Below are 16,921 nucleotides of genomic sequence, written 5' to 3'. Positions count from 1 at the left end.
ACACCAATGGCTTACGCTATGAGATCAAGAATCGACAAATGGGATCTCATAAAACTGCAAAGCTTCTGTAAGGCAAAGGACACTGTGGTTAGGACAAAACGGCAACCAACAGATTGGGAAAAGATCTTTACCAATCCTACAACAGATAGAGGCCTTATATCCAAAATATACAAAGAACTCAAGAAGTTAGACCGCAGGGAAACAAATAACCCTATTAAAAAATGGGGCTCAGAGCTAAACAAAGAATTCACAGCTGAGGAATGCTGAATGGCTGAAAAACACCTAAAGAAATGTTTAACATCTTTAGTCATAAGGGAAATGCAAATCAAAACAACCCTGAGATTTCACCTCACACCACTGAGAATGGCTAAGATCAAAAACTCAGGGGACAGCAGATGCTGGCGAGGATGTGGCGAAAGAGGAACACTCCTCCATTGTTGGTGGGATTGCAAACTGGTACAACCATTCTGGAAATCAGTCTGGAGGATCCTCAGAAAATTGGACATTGAACTGCCTGAGGATCCAGCTATACCTCTCTTGGGCATATACCCAAAAGATGCCCCAACATATAAAAAAGACACGTGCTCCACTATGTTCATTGCAGCCTTATTTATAATAGCCAGAAGCTGGAAAGAACCCAGATGCCCTTCAACAGAGGAATGGATACAGAAAATGTGGTACATCTACACAATGGAATATTACTCAGCTATCAAAAACAACGACTTTATGAAATTCGTAGGCAAATGGTTGGAACTGGAAAATATCATCCTGAGTGAGCTAACCCAAACACAGAAAGACATACATGGTATGCACTCACTGATAAGTGGCTATTAGCCCAAATGCTTGAATTACCCTAGATGCCTAGAACAAATGAAACTCAAGACAGATGATCAAAATGTGAATGCTTCACTCCTTTAAAAGGGGAACAAGAATACCCTTGGCAGGGAATAGAGATGCAAAGATTAAACAGACACAGAAGGAACACCATTCTGAGCCTGCCCCACAATTGGCCCATACATATACAGCCATCCAATTAGACAAGATGAATGCAGCAAAGAAGTGCAGTCCGACAGGAGCCGGATGTAGATCGCTCTTGAGAGACACAGCCAGAATACAGCAAATGCAGAGGCGAATGCCAGCAGCAAACCACTGAACTGAGAACGGGACCCCCGTTGAAGGAATCAGAGAAAGAACTGGAAGAGGTTGAAGGGGCTCGAGACCCCTTATGAACAACAATGCCAATCAACCAGAGCTTCCAGGGACTAAGCCACTACCTAAAGACTATACATGGACTGACCCTGGACTCTGACCTCATAGGTAGCAATGAATATTCTAGTAAGATCACCAGTGGAAGGGGAAGCCCTTGGTCCTGCTAAGACTGAACCCCCAGTGAACCTGATTGTTGGGGGGAGGGCAGTAATGGGGGGAGGGTGGGGAGGGGAACACCCATAAAGAAGGGGAGGGGGAGGGATTAGGGGGATGTTTGCCTGGAAACCGGGAAAGGGAATAACACTCGAAATGTAAATAAGAAACACTCAAGTTAATAAAAAAAAAAGCAGTAAGGGAAAAAGGCCAAGTAACATATAAAGGTAGACCTCTCAGAATTGTCCTTGCTAGGGTCAAGACCAAGTCCAGATTCAGACACTGTTGGCTCAGAAGAAGCCGGTCTTGGTCCCACTGCTGGTATGGCAGGGCCACTCAGCACTCTGTAGCGCATATTTACAGTTGGCACAGGTCTACTTGAGCTCCTAGAGTAACAGCAGGTCACTCCCCAACTCATTGAACATATGCACCAGCTCCTCTGTGGGGGTAGGGCTCAGATCCACACCAAGTTCCAGCAGCATCTGTTTCAGCGTCTTGATCTTCTTCTGACCCACAGAGCTGGGCAGATTCATCCACTGGCTGGCTCCATAATGTCACACCTGCTGATTTAAAATCTGGAAACTTGATGCCTGTAGTCTCAGAAACACCCGGCTTCTCAGCTTCCTTCTTTTGGGGTGGCTTCTTCTTGGGAGCCTTGCATTCTGTGCGCCGCTGCTCTGCAGTGGTGTCTGCTGCAGAAATCAACTTCTGCAGATCTTGGCTGTGCTTCTCATGATTTTTTCCGGGTCTCAATCTTACAGAGCTCCTGGAGCAGGTACTCCTCCTCTGCCACCTGCTCTGGGGTTTGGTTGTAAAGTCGCTCCAGCTATTCCTTCCACCGTCTCTCATGCCCAGCCTCAAATACTGGTATTTTGAGATCTGTACCTGGCACAGCCTTCACGTTGGCAAGCCTGGCACAAATGTGGTAGTACCTCTCTTTCAGGTCCTCCACAGAACGCTTCTTGAACTGCGGGTGGTCATACCGATCGTGAATAACTACGAAGCGCAGATCAAATCAGCGGCTGAGGTCAAAGAGATGGTCAGTCTCTGTCTTAGTCCATGCATCGTCATGAAGGTAGACTTGGCACTCCTGCTCTGAGTACACTGGCACTTGCACTGTCTTATTGAACCTGGCGAAAGGGTAGTCCTTGCCCTCCACTACTGCTCGGCACCAGTGGAAAAACATAGCACCATCCTTTCAACCTGGGTTGGTAAATGGCATCTGCTTCCAAGATCGAACCTTCTTGGACCCCAATTTAGCCTTCACTTTTCGATGTCCTGACCAGTGTCACTGGGAAGTAGTCGGGGTGCATCCTTTTTGTCAGAGTAAAGGAAAGCATAGACCTCCCGATGCATGCTCAAGCCTCTTGAAGGTCAGAGTCTCTGAGGACTTCTTGCACTTTTCTTGTCCGAGTTGATAATATCCTTTTTGCCGATGGTCCGTCCCAGCAGCGGCATCTCCTGGATCCCCGAGTTCTAGACTGTCTCGTACATCTGTGCCCGTAGCCATCACCCCTGAGGGATGAGGTAGCATTCAGTGGTCAAGGATCAGTATCTGAGTACTCCAGCTGTAGCCCACTCCTCAGATTATCTCTCTCTGAAGCCCATTATGTTTTCTTTATCGCTTTTACTTACATTTTTTAGATCTTGAAGCATCATATTCATTTTCTGTTTGATTGTATTTTTCTGTATTCTTTTAAAGGATTTGTTTCCTTTTGAATGGTTTCTACTTATCTGATTGTGTTTTCCTGTATTTTTTTAAGGGAATTATTTATATCCTCTTTAAAGGCCTCTACCATCTTCATTAGATGGTTCCTGGTCTTCTCTGTACCCAGATGCCACTGGAGTACCACTGCTGTCAAGAACAAGGGTCCCTTGTCCATGATTTCCCTCAGGGCATCCATGCAGAATCTGGGATGGGGAGGGAACCCAGTTTGATTCTGAGTGAGCTCCAAAAGTATGGAGGGGCTGGAGGAAAAAGCATTCCCGGGGAGAAGCCGCTCTTTAAAATGGAAGGCTTCCCCATAGTTGTCCCTAATGAAGAGACTGTCCTTGCTTCTTCCTATTGCTTTGTCGGTTTATATGAATGATTACATCTTCTTCAGGGTGAACCAGGGACTAAATATCTTTGGTGGGATGGAATGACCAGGAAGAGAAGCTCACTGGCTGAATGCTGGAGGCCTAGCTAGGTAGCTCATTAGCATAGAGAACTCTAGGCATTTATGCTATGGTCCTCAGAGGGTTGTCATGGTTAAGTCTTCCAGAGTGGGTCCAGAAATGGGGAGGGAGCAGCTCAATTCCTGCCTAGCTCAACTCTCTAGGCTCACTCAACCTTACCAGGTCTTCTGTCTGGTGGCTAGGTCCACTTGCCCTGCATCTGGCCTGGGTGTCCCAAGTTGGATCAGGCTTCTTGGAAGGCAGTTGGAACTGTGTGTCTGACTTTGAGCAGGCCTACTGTGAGGCAGGCAGAGCTGTGGGGTGGGGGCAGTGCACCTATCAGCAACTGCAGGTGTGTGGACCAGAAGGGAAGCTTTCCTATATTTCTGTCATAGTTTGAATATGTTTGTTCCAGAGAGTGATACTATTAGGAAGTGTGGCTTTGTTGAAGTAGGTGTTACTTACTTGTTAGAGGAAGTGTGTCAGTTTTTTGGCCTTTGTGACCCTCCTCCTAGCTGCCCATGAGAGTCTTCTTTTAGCTGTCTCCAGATGAAGATGTAGAACTCTCAGCTCCTCCTCCTGGATGCTGCTATGCATGAACTTTATGATAAAGAACTGAGCCTGTAAGCCAGTCCCAATTAAATGTTGTTCTTTTTAAAGCAACCACAAGGGGGAGAGAGTGGGGGATAGGGAATGGGAGTGGGAAGAGGGGAACATGATCTATATTGGGTGAGGGAAAAGAACTGAAGCCCTGAGGGCCAGCAGAAAGAATGGAAACAGGTGATCTCAGGAGGAAGGAGGTTGGGAGGACCCTCTAGAATGTACCAAAGACTTGGGAAGTGAGAGACTCTCAGGACTCAAAGAACTAGATATAAGTCCCTACACTGTGGAGAGGTAACTTATTGAATCCACCTCCGTCAAAAAGACGGGGTATCAAGTGAGGGATGGGGTTGATATTTCACAGCAAAAGTTCTGACCCATAATTCTTTCTCCCTGAAAGAAATGCAGGGATGGAAATTTACAAGAGCCTGAGGAAAAGAAAAACCAGCAATAGGCCCCAAATGGGTTCCAGCTCAAGGAGAGGCCCCAAGGCCTGACATCATTACTGAAGCCATGGGGCATTCACACAAAGGGACTACCATGACTGCTCTCCAAAAGACCCAACAAGAGCTGAAAAAGTCAGATGTAGATATGTGCACCCAACCAATGAACAGAAGTTGCTGACCCTTCTGGTTAAATTAGGGAAAAGCTGGAGGAAGCTAAAGAGGGCCACCCTGTAGGAATACCAGAAGGTCTCAATTTACCTGGACCCCTGAGATCTCTTACACACTGGATCACCAACCAGGCAGCATACACCAGCTGAGATGAGGCCTCCAACACTACAGCAGAGGACTCCCAGGTCTGGGTTCAGTCAGAGAAGATGCACCTAAGTCTCAAGAGACTAGAGGTCCCAGGAAGTTTAGAGGTTTGCTGGGGTGGGTGGGATGGGGACATTCTTATGGAGATGGGGGGTAAGGGGGTCGAGGAGAAGGTAGGGAATGGGGAAACCTCAGGAGGGTAGAGTGGGAGGGGAATAAAATCTGGAGTGTAAAAACAAACAAACAAACAATTTTTTTAAAAAAAGGAAAAATAAGAATTGCCCTGGTCATAGTGTCTCTTTACAGCAATAAAATCTAAACTAAGACTTTAAGAGGATTTATTCATTTCCTCTTTAAAACCCTCCATAATCTTTATAAAATTGGATGTACGGTCATTTCCTTGTGCTTCAGTTCTGTTAGAATATCCAAGGGCCTTCTGTAGCAGGATACCTGTTTTCTGAAGGTATCATATTGCCCTGGCATTTGTGGACTGTGTTCTTTCAAGGGCCTTCACCCATCTTCTTGTCCCTGGATATTCCTGTTGTAGTTGTATTGGGAGGGGGCTTAAGCTTGATAATCCTGGTATGCAGGCCTCTGGGGGGTATCCTTTGGCTAAACAATGGTACTCAGGGGACAATGCAAGTCTCCTAGCAGTTGGCTAAGCCACTGAGGACACTGTGGAAGGGGATGGCTGAGAGGCAGGTAGAGAGGTGGCCAATGGAAGTCTGGGAGATGGCAGGTTGCTTCATGTAGCTGGGCCTGCTCCAGAGGACTCAGTATACAGGGGAAATGGACTCAGAAAGAGAATCTCATCTATGTGGTTCTGGAAAAACAGGTCTGATAAAGGTGTGTAGAGAGGTGCCTGGGGGTCCAGGGGGACAAATGGCCCAGACCTTGTTTTTTTTGTTTTGTTTTGTTTTTTGTTTTTTTGTTTTTGTTTTTTGTTTGTTTGTTTGTTTGTTTGTTTGTTTGTTGTTTTTTTTTGTTTGTTTTTGGAGGCAGGATCTCAGCCTTCTAAATCAAGTCAGACTTCTAGAGATGAAGCCTCTAAGATTTTCCTATCCCCAAGAAGAACTCAGGGGGACCAATATTCTTGCAGTCATAAGAGATTGACACTTTGCATCTCTAAAGTGTGACAATGTCCAGAATATTATATCTGGGTCGCTGTGTGAGTTAGCCATCTATAATAAGATGCACTTACCTGAAAAGACGCAGTAGTGAAGAGTGCTTGCTGTTCCCATTACCCAAATCTCGCACCAGCCTATAACTTCAGTAAATATGGTGCCCTTCCTTCTTCACTGTACAGGCACGTGCGTTCATGTGCACATGTCCATACATCACAAATAGTCAGTACTGAAAACAATAATCTTGTAAAAGAACCCCTTAAGAGCAGTTGTTTTTTTTTTCTCTAATGTAATATATTGGACAAACACCACGAGATGTTCAATGTTTAATATTAAATTGACTTTGATATATTTGATTCTGTTCAAATGAGACTGGTAGAATTATTCTGGTGACACATTTGTTAAGTCAGAGTGATGATGTTCAGAAGATTGTGCACAATAAGTATTTTCAAATAATTGGTGTTTATAACTGACAGAGAGTTCACAAACAGGCAGTATCATAACTGAGAGATCTGTCAAGTCACATTTCAAGTCTTAGAGAAATAACAATTAACAGAATGTAAAGGTCACGGGAGCTCAAGTTGTGTGCAAAATTTGTATAGAGTAGATTCAATATAGTAATGACAATGAAATAGTTATGTTCTAAATCTGTAAGTCTATTGTGGTATTTGATTTCCCGTGCGTGCAAATTAAACTGTTTTGAATTTGGCTTTGTGGAAATAGATTCTAGAACTCATATTCCAACCTTCAGCCTTCATGTAACCTTGGGTCACTAATCTGAATGTTTTATCTGGTTCTTCCTCCAGGAACTTAATCTCTAGTGAAGCGGAATTGGGGATAGGGATAGCACCTTTTGGAATGTGAGCATAGCCCTCATGTGCTGATTAATTCCCCTGAATTTGGCTTACCTTTCTCTCCACCAAAGGCCCAGGGGAACATTACAGAAGAGAGGACAGAAGGAAGGTAGAGCCTGAAAGATGAGCGCTGTGAAAGGCCATCTTCTGGAAGAGTTGTTCCGCACATAAACTCTCAGCAACTGTGGTCACTCAGCACAATCAAGGGAGTTAGGAATTCCTATATGAACAGGAAATGAGCTGCTGAGACCTACACTAGCCAAGGAGCTATTGGCAGCTGATGCTTCTCAGGAAACAATCACTATTCTGCATGGGTATGGTCATTTGTAGGTTGCTGTGTCCTCAAAAATGACTCTACAGCAGCCTTGCATATAGGTTGTACTGATTGGATTCGGTATGTTAAAAATAAAGACATAAAGCTGGGAGGTCTGATGGGGGTTCCTGTGGAGAGTTGGATGGGTATAGGGATAGATATTATCAAGATACTCTGTGTGTGTGTATGTAATTTTCAAATAATAAAAGAATTTTTTTTAAATCTGTGTAATAAGGACTGCAACAGAGGAGTTAGGAGAAGTACTGAAGGAACTGAAGGGGTTTGCAAGCCCATAGGAACAACAATATCAACTAACCAGATCCCCCAGAGTTCCCAAGGACTAAAGCACCAACGAAAGAGTACACATGGAGGGATGCATGGCTCCAGCTGCAGATGTAGCAGAGGATGGCCTTGTCTGGAATCAATGGGAGGAGAGGCCCTTGGTCCTGTGAAGGCTTGATGCCCCAGTGTAGGGGAAAGCTAAGTCAGTGAGACAGGAATGGGGCGGTGGGGAGCATCCCTTAGAAGCAGGGTGGAGGGATGGATAGGGGAAACTGGAAAGGGGGCAATAACATTTGAAATGTAAATAAATAAAATAGCCAATAAAACATCTGTGTAAAACTATCAGTTTTTCTGTGTATGCATCCAAGTAGTGGTACTTAGATTACTATGGATAGGAAGAAATCTTTCAGTAAAGAAATGACTTTGAGGGCTCTGTGATTTCCAAATCTTTCTACTTCATCACTGACATAAAATTAGTGTGACCTGAGCAGTCAGTTCAGCTAGGAAAAGTGGATCTAATGGCAGGCTACTGAGACAGAGAGAGCCCTTTCTCCAATTGTTAGGGGACCCACATGAAGAAAAGCTGCTCATCTGCCAGAAGCTTGTAAGGGGCCCATGTCCAGCCATGAAAGGTTAGGTTTGGCTCACTGTTTGAAAGAATAAAATCAGTAATGGTGACAGAAATATGGCAGAATTCATGGTGGTGTAGTTGAACTCATTCATTATCGCACACTAGGAAGAATAGAGAGATAAGTCTAGTGGCAGATTCCCTATGACCTTGAAAATGTACCACCATAGGCTCCTTCCTCAGGCTAAGATCATATTCTAGCATTTATGCAATCTTCCTAAACTGCACTACTAACCTGAAAGCCAAGTTTTCCAATATGGGAGCCTGTTGGGGACATTTTGTAACCTGCACCTAACAACTGTGCAATGTGTCCTATTGGGAAGGAGCCTCTTGCCTGCCTTTTTCTGCAAAGGCATGAAGAACTGTCTATTCACAGTTCTAAATAGGGTTGCAGTAGACCAGAGAAAACTATTCCACCCTTGTCTACCTTTGTGAACCAATGGATTTTGGAGCTTATGTAAAAGGGCATGAAGGAGGGGGTCCTTATAGAAGACTGAATGACTCAAAAGCAGCTGAATCACCCAAAAGACTCTACCTCAACATGAGTAATGACCTCACAAAAGCTGCATCACTGGTGTTCTAGCCTCAGTCAACCTCTCACTTATATGTCCTTTCTCCTACAGTATTTTATGAACTTTTATTGGTGGTGATGATTGTGGTGGTAGCGCGCATGTGTGTGTGTGTGTGTGTGTGTGTGTGTGTGTGTGTGTGTGTGTGTTGTGTTTTAAATCCTAGAGCACTGGGAAACTATGCAAGTATAAAAGCCATTTATTCTCAGCAAGTTGATGGAGTATGAGTTTTTACAATAACTGCTGCTCACTGAACAAGAATAAAAAAGACTTTCCTCCTTGACCAAGGCTGAAAGTTACATTAACCAATGTGCAAAATCACAAATGTTTAGAAGGTGATTCCATAGGTACACTGTATCCATTTAACAAAATATCATCATAGGGCACTGTATCCATTTAACAAAATATCAGTACCTTCTTTACTGGGCCTCTGCTTCCTCAGCGATAAGGTTTTCCTTAGCTTATTGTACTGAGCAGGTTATCTCCTGAAGCTCTACCTTAAATCCAATTAGAGTATTAGTTGTACTCATAACAGCCAGGACATAATTATCCTGTGAGTACATCTTCCTAATGTATTGATTCCATAACACACAAGATTCATAACCAACCTGGACTACTGGTGAGAATTATGCCTAGTAGCTAATATCAAAGACTTCTTTTTTATCATTGTCTATTTTTCCCTTCTGGAAGGAAACTTCCAGTTCAGTTTTAGCTTGGTTGTTCCATGGCCTGTGACAGGAGCACATGTGGTCTTCAGCAACAGACACTTACTGTCAAATTCTAGTGTGCCACCAACAGTAATAACAATAGGTTATATAATGGGAGTGAGGGTGGCAGATAACTCAGTCGCCTACAACTTAGAGAGCAGTAACCCATCTTCAGCACTTGGGTTTTACTCTAGATCATCTGTATCTTTGGGAGGCCTTTCCCAGTTTCATTGGGTGTTTGTGTTTAATCACAATGAGTGCCTTGAATCTTACATTCTCAAGGGCATGTCTGTTTTGTTTTTCTGGTTTGTTTTGAGAGGGGGGAGAAGGGAGGGAGGGAGGAGAAAGGAGGGAGGGAGGGAGAGAGAGAGAGAGAGAGAGAGAGAGAGAGAGAGAGAGAGGGAGGGAGGGAGGGAGAGGAGAGACTGGCCTCAAACTCTTGGTTCTTCTGTCTCAGCCATTAGAGGTCTGGAAACAGAGTGTACCCCTCATTTGGTTCTATTTCCAGTTTTAAAACCCATGTCAAGTATTTTAGATTTCCCTTATAATGTACATTTTAAGAAAACACAGAAGAAAAATATGGACTCTCCTGGTTTCATATTCAAAGAATTGTAAGCAACATCATTGTCTGACTTACTGTTAGTGTAAAGCCACTCGGTGACTGGGAAGAGTGATGTATGAGGCTGTTGATTCTAAGATGATGTGAAGTTTGAACCTTCAAAAAGGTTCTCTTGTTTGATGTGAAGTATTCCCCTAACGGCTCATCAGTGGACTACAGATAGTAGATCCAAACATTGAGAGTCTGTTTGATCAGTAGGACTCAATGGGTTAATAATTTGATGGTGTCATGTGGCCCATACATATACAGCCACCCAATTAGATAAGATGGATGAAGCAAAGAAGTGCAGGCCAACAGGAAGCAGATTTAGATCTCTCCTGAGAGACACAGCCAGAATACAGCAAATACATAGGCGAATGCCAGCAGCAAACCACTGAACTGAGAACAGGACCCCTGTTGAAGGAATCAGAGAAAGGTCTGGAAGAGTTTGAAGGGGCTCGAGACCTCATATGAACAACAATGCCAACCAACCAGAGCTTCCAGGGACTAAGCCACTACCCAAAGACTATATACATGGACTGACCCTGGGCTCCGACCTCATAGGTAGCAATGAATAGCCTACTAAGGGCACCAGTGGAAGGGGAAGCCCTTGGTCCTGCTAAGACTGAACCCCTAGTGAACGTGATTGTTGAGGAGAGTGTGGTAATAGGAGGAGGATGGGGAGGGGAAGCCTATATAGAAGGGGCGGTGGAGGGGTTAGGGGGATGTTGGCCCGGAAACTGGGTAGGGGTATAATAATCGAAATGTAAATAAGAAATACTCAAGTTAATAAAGATAAAAAAGGGGGGGCTGGAGAGATGGCTCAGTAGTTAAGAGCACCTGACTACTCTTCCAGAGGTCCCAAGTTCAATTCCCAGCAACCACATGGTGGCTCACAACCATCTGTAAAGAGATCCGATGCCCTCTTCTGGTGTGTCTGAAGACAGCTACAGTGTACTTATATATAATAAATGAATAAATCTTAAGAAAAATAAAGATAAAAAAATTTGATGGTGTGATTGGGAGGTGGTAAAAATTTCAAGAAACAGAATCTAATTGAAGGAAGTAGGTTACTGGAGGTATTTTCTAGTGAGTATTTCTTGTCCTAGGCCTTTTTCTCTCCCTATGATGGTTATTGTTAATTATTAACTTGGTACAATATAGAATCATCCAGAACGAGAGTCCCAATGAAGGATTTTTCTAGATCAGGTTGGTCTAAGTGCACGTCTGAGAGATTGTCTTGATTACATTAACAGATGATGGAAAATACAGACTAAAAATGGGAAGCCTGCTGCCTGGCTATGGGTTCTGGGTAATAAGGGGGGAAGCGAGCCTGGTACAAGCAGATATGCATTCATTCTCTTTGTGAATATGCCTAGTACCTTTGAATCCTTGCTATCTTGACTTTCCAGCAATAATGGACGATAACCTAGAATTGTAAGCTTAATTATATCTTTCTCCCTCAAAAGTTACTTTTGTCAAGTGATTTGTCACAGCAGTATGAAATAAAGCTAGAACCCTATCCTTTCCTGATTCCGGCTTCCATAAACTAAGAAGCTCTGCTCCATCGTGCCCTGCTAATACAACACTGTCTCAGCACAGGTCCAGAAACAGCACAGCCAGCCAGGCTTTAAGTAATGTAACATAAACAGTTCCTCCTTTGTGATTTTTCCATCAGGTGTATTGTCACAGTGGCTCAATAACTAACTAGGAGAGGAAGATAAAAAAAAGTTCTCCATGTTTCCTAGGCAGCCTGCCCTCCTTTGCATATGACCTTCTGCTTCTGTCCTCCTTAGTTTTTGTCAACTTAACACAAACATACATGTACCTGGGAAGACTGAACCACACCTGAGGAATTATTATCATAAGCTTGGCCTTAGGATGTCTACAAGAGCATTTTCTTAAATTAAAACATTTTTATATAAAAAAAAATTTGGTCATGCTTTTACCCTTCTCCAACTCCTCTCAGATCTCCTGCACCTACCTATCCACATAATTTCATATTTTTTCTATCTCTCAAAATGAAACTAGAATAAAAATAAACAAACGATGAAACAAAACATATCAAAACATGACAAAAATCTACACGGAGTTTGTTTTGTGTTGGCCACAAGTTCTGGGCTATGGAATATGGTTAACGTGCACAGTTACAATCCACTGGATAAAAGTGATTTTCCCATTGCCAGTAGGTATCTATTGCCAATAGATTCTTAGGAGTGGGACCCTGATTCAACTGCCCCTCCATGCTGGAACTCCCTCTGAATTAAATTTGCTCAGGTCCTATGTTTGATACAATAGCCTCTGAGTTCATATGTGTATCAGTCTGTTGTATCTGTTAGACACTGTTCTCTTGCAATCATACATCACCTTTGGATCTTACAATCTTTCTGCCTCCTCTTCCACATAGATCCTGGAGCCTAGGGGGAAGGGGATTGATAAGAAATCCCATTCATTACCCGAGGATCCCAGCCCGCAGCAGCTCTCTGCTCCCAAACCCCGTGGGAGAGAGACCTCACCGCCTGGTCAGGTGGGCACACCAAGGCTGCAGAGCAGAGGAGACCACCAACACTGCCCACCCCTGCCCACATCTCTGACCCAAGAGGAAACTGTATAAGGCCTCCTGGTTCCCGGAGGGGAGGGCCCAGGAGCGGCAGGACCCCTGCGCCTGAGACACCGCCGGAACCTGAAGGAAACAGACCGGATAAACAGTTCTCTGCACACAAATACCGTGGGTGGGAGAGCTAAACCTTCAGAGAGGCAGACACGCCTGGGAAACCAGAAGAGACTGCACTCTGCACACACATCTCGGACGCCAGAGGAAAACACCAAACGCCATCTGGAACCCTAGTGCACGGAAGCTCCCGGAAAGGGCGGCGCAGATCTTCGTGGTTGCTGCCGCCACAGAGAGCTTGTGGGCAGCACCCCGTGAGCAAACTTGAGCCTCGGGACCACAGGTAAGACAAACCTTCCTACTCCAAGTGACCTGCCTTGTGCACTCAGGACACAGGCCCACAGGAACAGCTGAAGACCTGTAGAGAGGAAAAACTACACGCCCGAAAGCAGAACACTCTGTCCCCATAACTGGCTGAAAGAAAACAGGAAAACAGGTCTACAGCACTCCTGACACACAGGCTTATAGGACAGTCTAGCCACTGTCAGAAATAGCAGAACAAAGTAACACTAGAGATAATCTGATGGCGAGAGGCAAGCGCAGGAACCCAAGCAACAGAAACCAAGACTACATGGCATCATCGGAGCCCAATTCTCCCACCAAAATAAACATGGAATATCCAAACACACCAGAAAAGCAAGATCTAGTTTCAAAATCATATTTGATCATGATGCTGGAGGACTTCAAGACAGACGTGAAGAACTCCCTTGGAGAAACGCAGGAAAACATTAATAAACGAGTAGAAGCCTACAGAGAGGAATCGCAAAAATCCCTGAAAGAATTCCAGGAAAACACAATCAAACAGTTGAAGGAATTAAAAATGGAAATAGAAGCAATCAAGAAAGAACACATGGAAACAACCCTGGATATAGAAAACCAAAAGAAGAAACAAGGAGCTGTAGATACAAGCTTCACCAACAGAATGCAAGAGATGGAAAAGAGAATCTCGGGAGCAGAAGATTCCATAGAAATCATTGACTCAACTGTCAAAGATAATGTAAAGCAGAAAAAGCTACTGGTCCAAAACATACAGGAAATCCAGGACTCAATGAGAAGATCAAACCTAAGGATAATAGGTATAGAAGAGAGTGAAGACTCCCAGCTCAAAGGACCAGTAAATATCTTCAACAAAATCATAGAAGAAAACTTCCCTAACCTAAAGAAAGAGATACGCATAAGCATACAAGAAGCCTACAGAACTCCAAATAGATTGGAACAGAAAAGAAACTCCTCCCATCGCATAATAGTCAAAACACCAAATGCACAAAATAAAAAAAGAATATTAAAATCAGTAAGGGAAAAAGGTCAAGTAACATATAAAGGCAGACCTATCAGAATCACACCAGACTTATCTCCAGAAAATATGAAAGCCAGAAGATCCTGGACAGATGTTATTCAGACCCTAAGAGAACACAAATGCCAGCCCACGTTACTGTATCCTGCAAAACTCTCAATTAACATAGATGGAGAAACCAAGATATTCCATGACAAAACCAAATTTACACAATATCTTTCTACAAATCCAGCACTACGAAGGATAATATATGGTATAGCCCAACATAAGGAGGCAAGCTATACCCTAGAAGAAGCAAGAAACTAATCATCTTGGCAACAAAACAAAGAGAAGAAAAGCACACAAACATAACCTCATATCCAAATATGAATATAACAGGAAGCAATAATCACTATTCCTTAATATCTCTCAACATCAATGGCCTCAACTCCCCAATAAAAAGAAATAAATTAACAAACTGGATATGCAACGAGGGCCCTGCATTCTGCTGCCTACAGGAAACACACCTCAGAGACAAACACAGACACTACCTCAGAGTGAAAGGCTGGAAAACAACGTTCCAAGCAAATGGTCAGAAGAAGCAAGCTGGAGTAGCCATTCTAATATCAAATAAAATCAATTTTCAACTAAAAGTCATCAAAAAAGATAAGGAAGGACACTTCATATTCATCAAAGGAAAAATCCACCAAGATGAACTCTCAATCCTAAATATCTATGCCCCAAATACAAGAGCACCTACATACGTAAAAGAAACCTTACTAAAGCTCAAAACACACATTGCACCTCACACAATAATAGTGGGAGATTTCAACACCCCACTCTCATCAATGGACAGATCATGGAAACAGAAATTAAACAGTGATGTAGACAGACTAAGAGAAGTCATGAGCCAAATGGACTTAACGGATATTTATAGAACATTCTATCCTAAAGCAAAAGGATATACCTTCTTCTCAGCTCCTCATGGTACTTTCTCCAAAATTGACCATATAGTTGGTCAAAAAACGGGCCTTAACAGGTACAGAAAGATAGAAATAATCCCATGCGTGCTATCAGACCACCACGGCCTAAAACTGGTCTTCAATAACAATAAGGGAAGAATGCCCACATATACGTGGAAATTGAACAATGCTCTACTCAATGATAACCTAGCCAAGGAAGAAATAAAGAAAGAAATTAAAGACTTTTTAGAATTTAATGAAAATGAAGGTACAACATACCCAAACTTATGGGACACAATGAAAGCTGTGCTAAGAGGAAAACTCATAGCGCTGTGTGCCTGTAGAAAGAAACAGGAAAGAGCATATGTCAGCAGCTTGACAGCACACCAAAAAGCTCTAGAGCAAAAAGAAGCAAATACACCCAGGAGGAGTAGAAGGCAGGAAATAATCAAACTCGGAGCTGAAATCAACCAAGTAGAAACAAAAAGGACCATAGAAAGAATCAACAGAACCAAAAGTTGGTTCTTTGACAAAATCAACAAGATAGATAAACCCTTAGCCAGACTAACGAGAGGACCCAGAGAGTGTGTCCAAATTAACAAAATCAGGAATGAAAAGGGAGACATAACTACAGATTCAGAGGAAATTCAAAAAATCATCAGATCTTACTATAAAAGCCTATATTCAACAAAACTTGAAAATCTACAGGAAATGGACAATTCCCTAGACAGATACCAGGTACCGAAGTTAAATCAGGAACAGATGAACCAGTTAAACAACCCCATAATTCCTAAGGAAATAGAAGCAGTCATTAAAGGTCTCCCAACCAAAAAGAGCCCAGGTCCAGATGGGTTTAGTGCAGAATTCTATCAAACCTTCATAGAAGACCTCATACCAATATTATCCAAACTATTCCACAAAATTGAAACAGATGGATCACTCCCAAATTCCTTCTATGAAGCCACAATTACTCTTATACCTAAACCACACAAAGACCCAACAAAGAAAGAGAACTTCAGACCAATTTCCCTTATGAATATCGACGCAAAAATACTCAATAAAATTCTGGCAAACCGAATCCAAGAGCACATCAAAAGAATCATCCACCATAATCAAGTAGGCTTCATCCCAGGCATGCAGGGATGGTTTAATATACGGAAAACCATCAACATGATCCATTATATAAACAAACTGAAAGAACAAAACCACATGATCATTTCATTAGATGCTGAGAAAGCATTTGACAAAATTCAACACCCCTTCATGATAAAAGTCCTGGAAAGAATAGGAATTCAAGGCCCATACCTAAACATAGTAAAAGCCATATACAGCAAACCAGTTGCTAACATTAAACTAAATGGAGAAAAACTTGAAGCAATCCCACTAAAATCAGGGACTAGAAAAGGCTGCCCACTCTCTCCCTACTTATTCAATATAGTTCTTGAAGTTCTAGCCAGAGCAATCAGACAACAAAAGGAGGTCAAGGGGATACAGATCAGAAAAGAAGAAGTCAAAATATCACTATTTGCAGATGATATGATAGTTTATTTAAGTGATCCCAAAAGTTCCACCAGAGCACTACTAAAGCTGATAAACACCTTCAGCAAAGTGGCTGGGTATAAAATTAACTCAAATAAATCAGTAGCCTTCCTCTACACAAAAGAGAAACAAGCCGAGAAAGAAATTAGGGAACCGACACCCTTCATAATAGACCCAAATAATATAAAGTAACTTGGTGTGACTTTATCCAAGCAAGTAAAAGATCTGTACAATAAGAACTTCAAGACACTGAAGAAAGAAATTGAAGAAGACCTCAGAAGATGGAAAGATCTCCCATGCTCATGGATTGGCAGGATTCATATAGTAAAAATTGCCATTTTACCAAAAGCGATCTACAGATTCAATGCAATCCCCATCAAAATACCAATCCAATTCTTCAAATAGTTAGACAGAACAATTTGCAAATTCATCTGGAATAACAAAAAACCCAGGATAGCTAGAACTATCCTCAAGGATAAAAGGACTTCAGGGGGAATCACTATCCCTGAACTCAAGCAGTATTA

The 16,921-nt window shown here is 42.8% G+C and overlaps 1 pseudogene; it reads right to left on the bottom strand.

The window, feature by feature from the left end:
• Positions 1-1,540: 1,540 nt before the first annotated feature.
• Dmap1-ps4 (DNA methyltransferase 1-associated protein 1, pseudogene 4) lies at positions 1,541-2,872 on the bottom strand (annotated as a pseudogene).
• Between the last annotated feature and the right edge of the window lie 14,049 nt (positions 2,873-16,921).

This window comes from Rattus norvegicus, chromosome 7 (assembly GCF_021556685.1).
Source record: "Rattus norvegicus strain SHRSP/BbbUtx chromosome 7, alternate assembly SHRSP_T2T, whole genome shotgun sequence".
Classification (NCBI taxonomy): Eukaryota; Metazoa; Chordata; class Mammalia; order Rodentia; family Muridae; genus Rattus; species Rattus norvegicus.
Note: the sequence above shows the minus strand (reverse complement) of the source record. Positions and strands in the feature narration are given on the sequence as shown.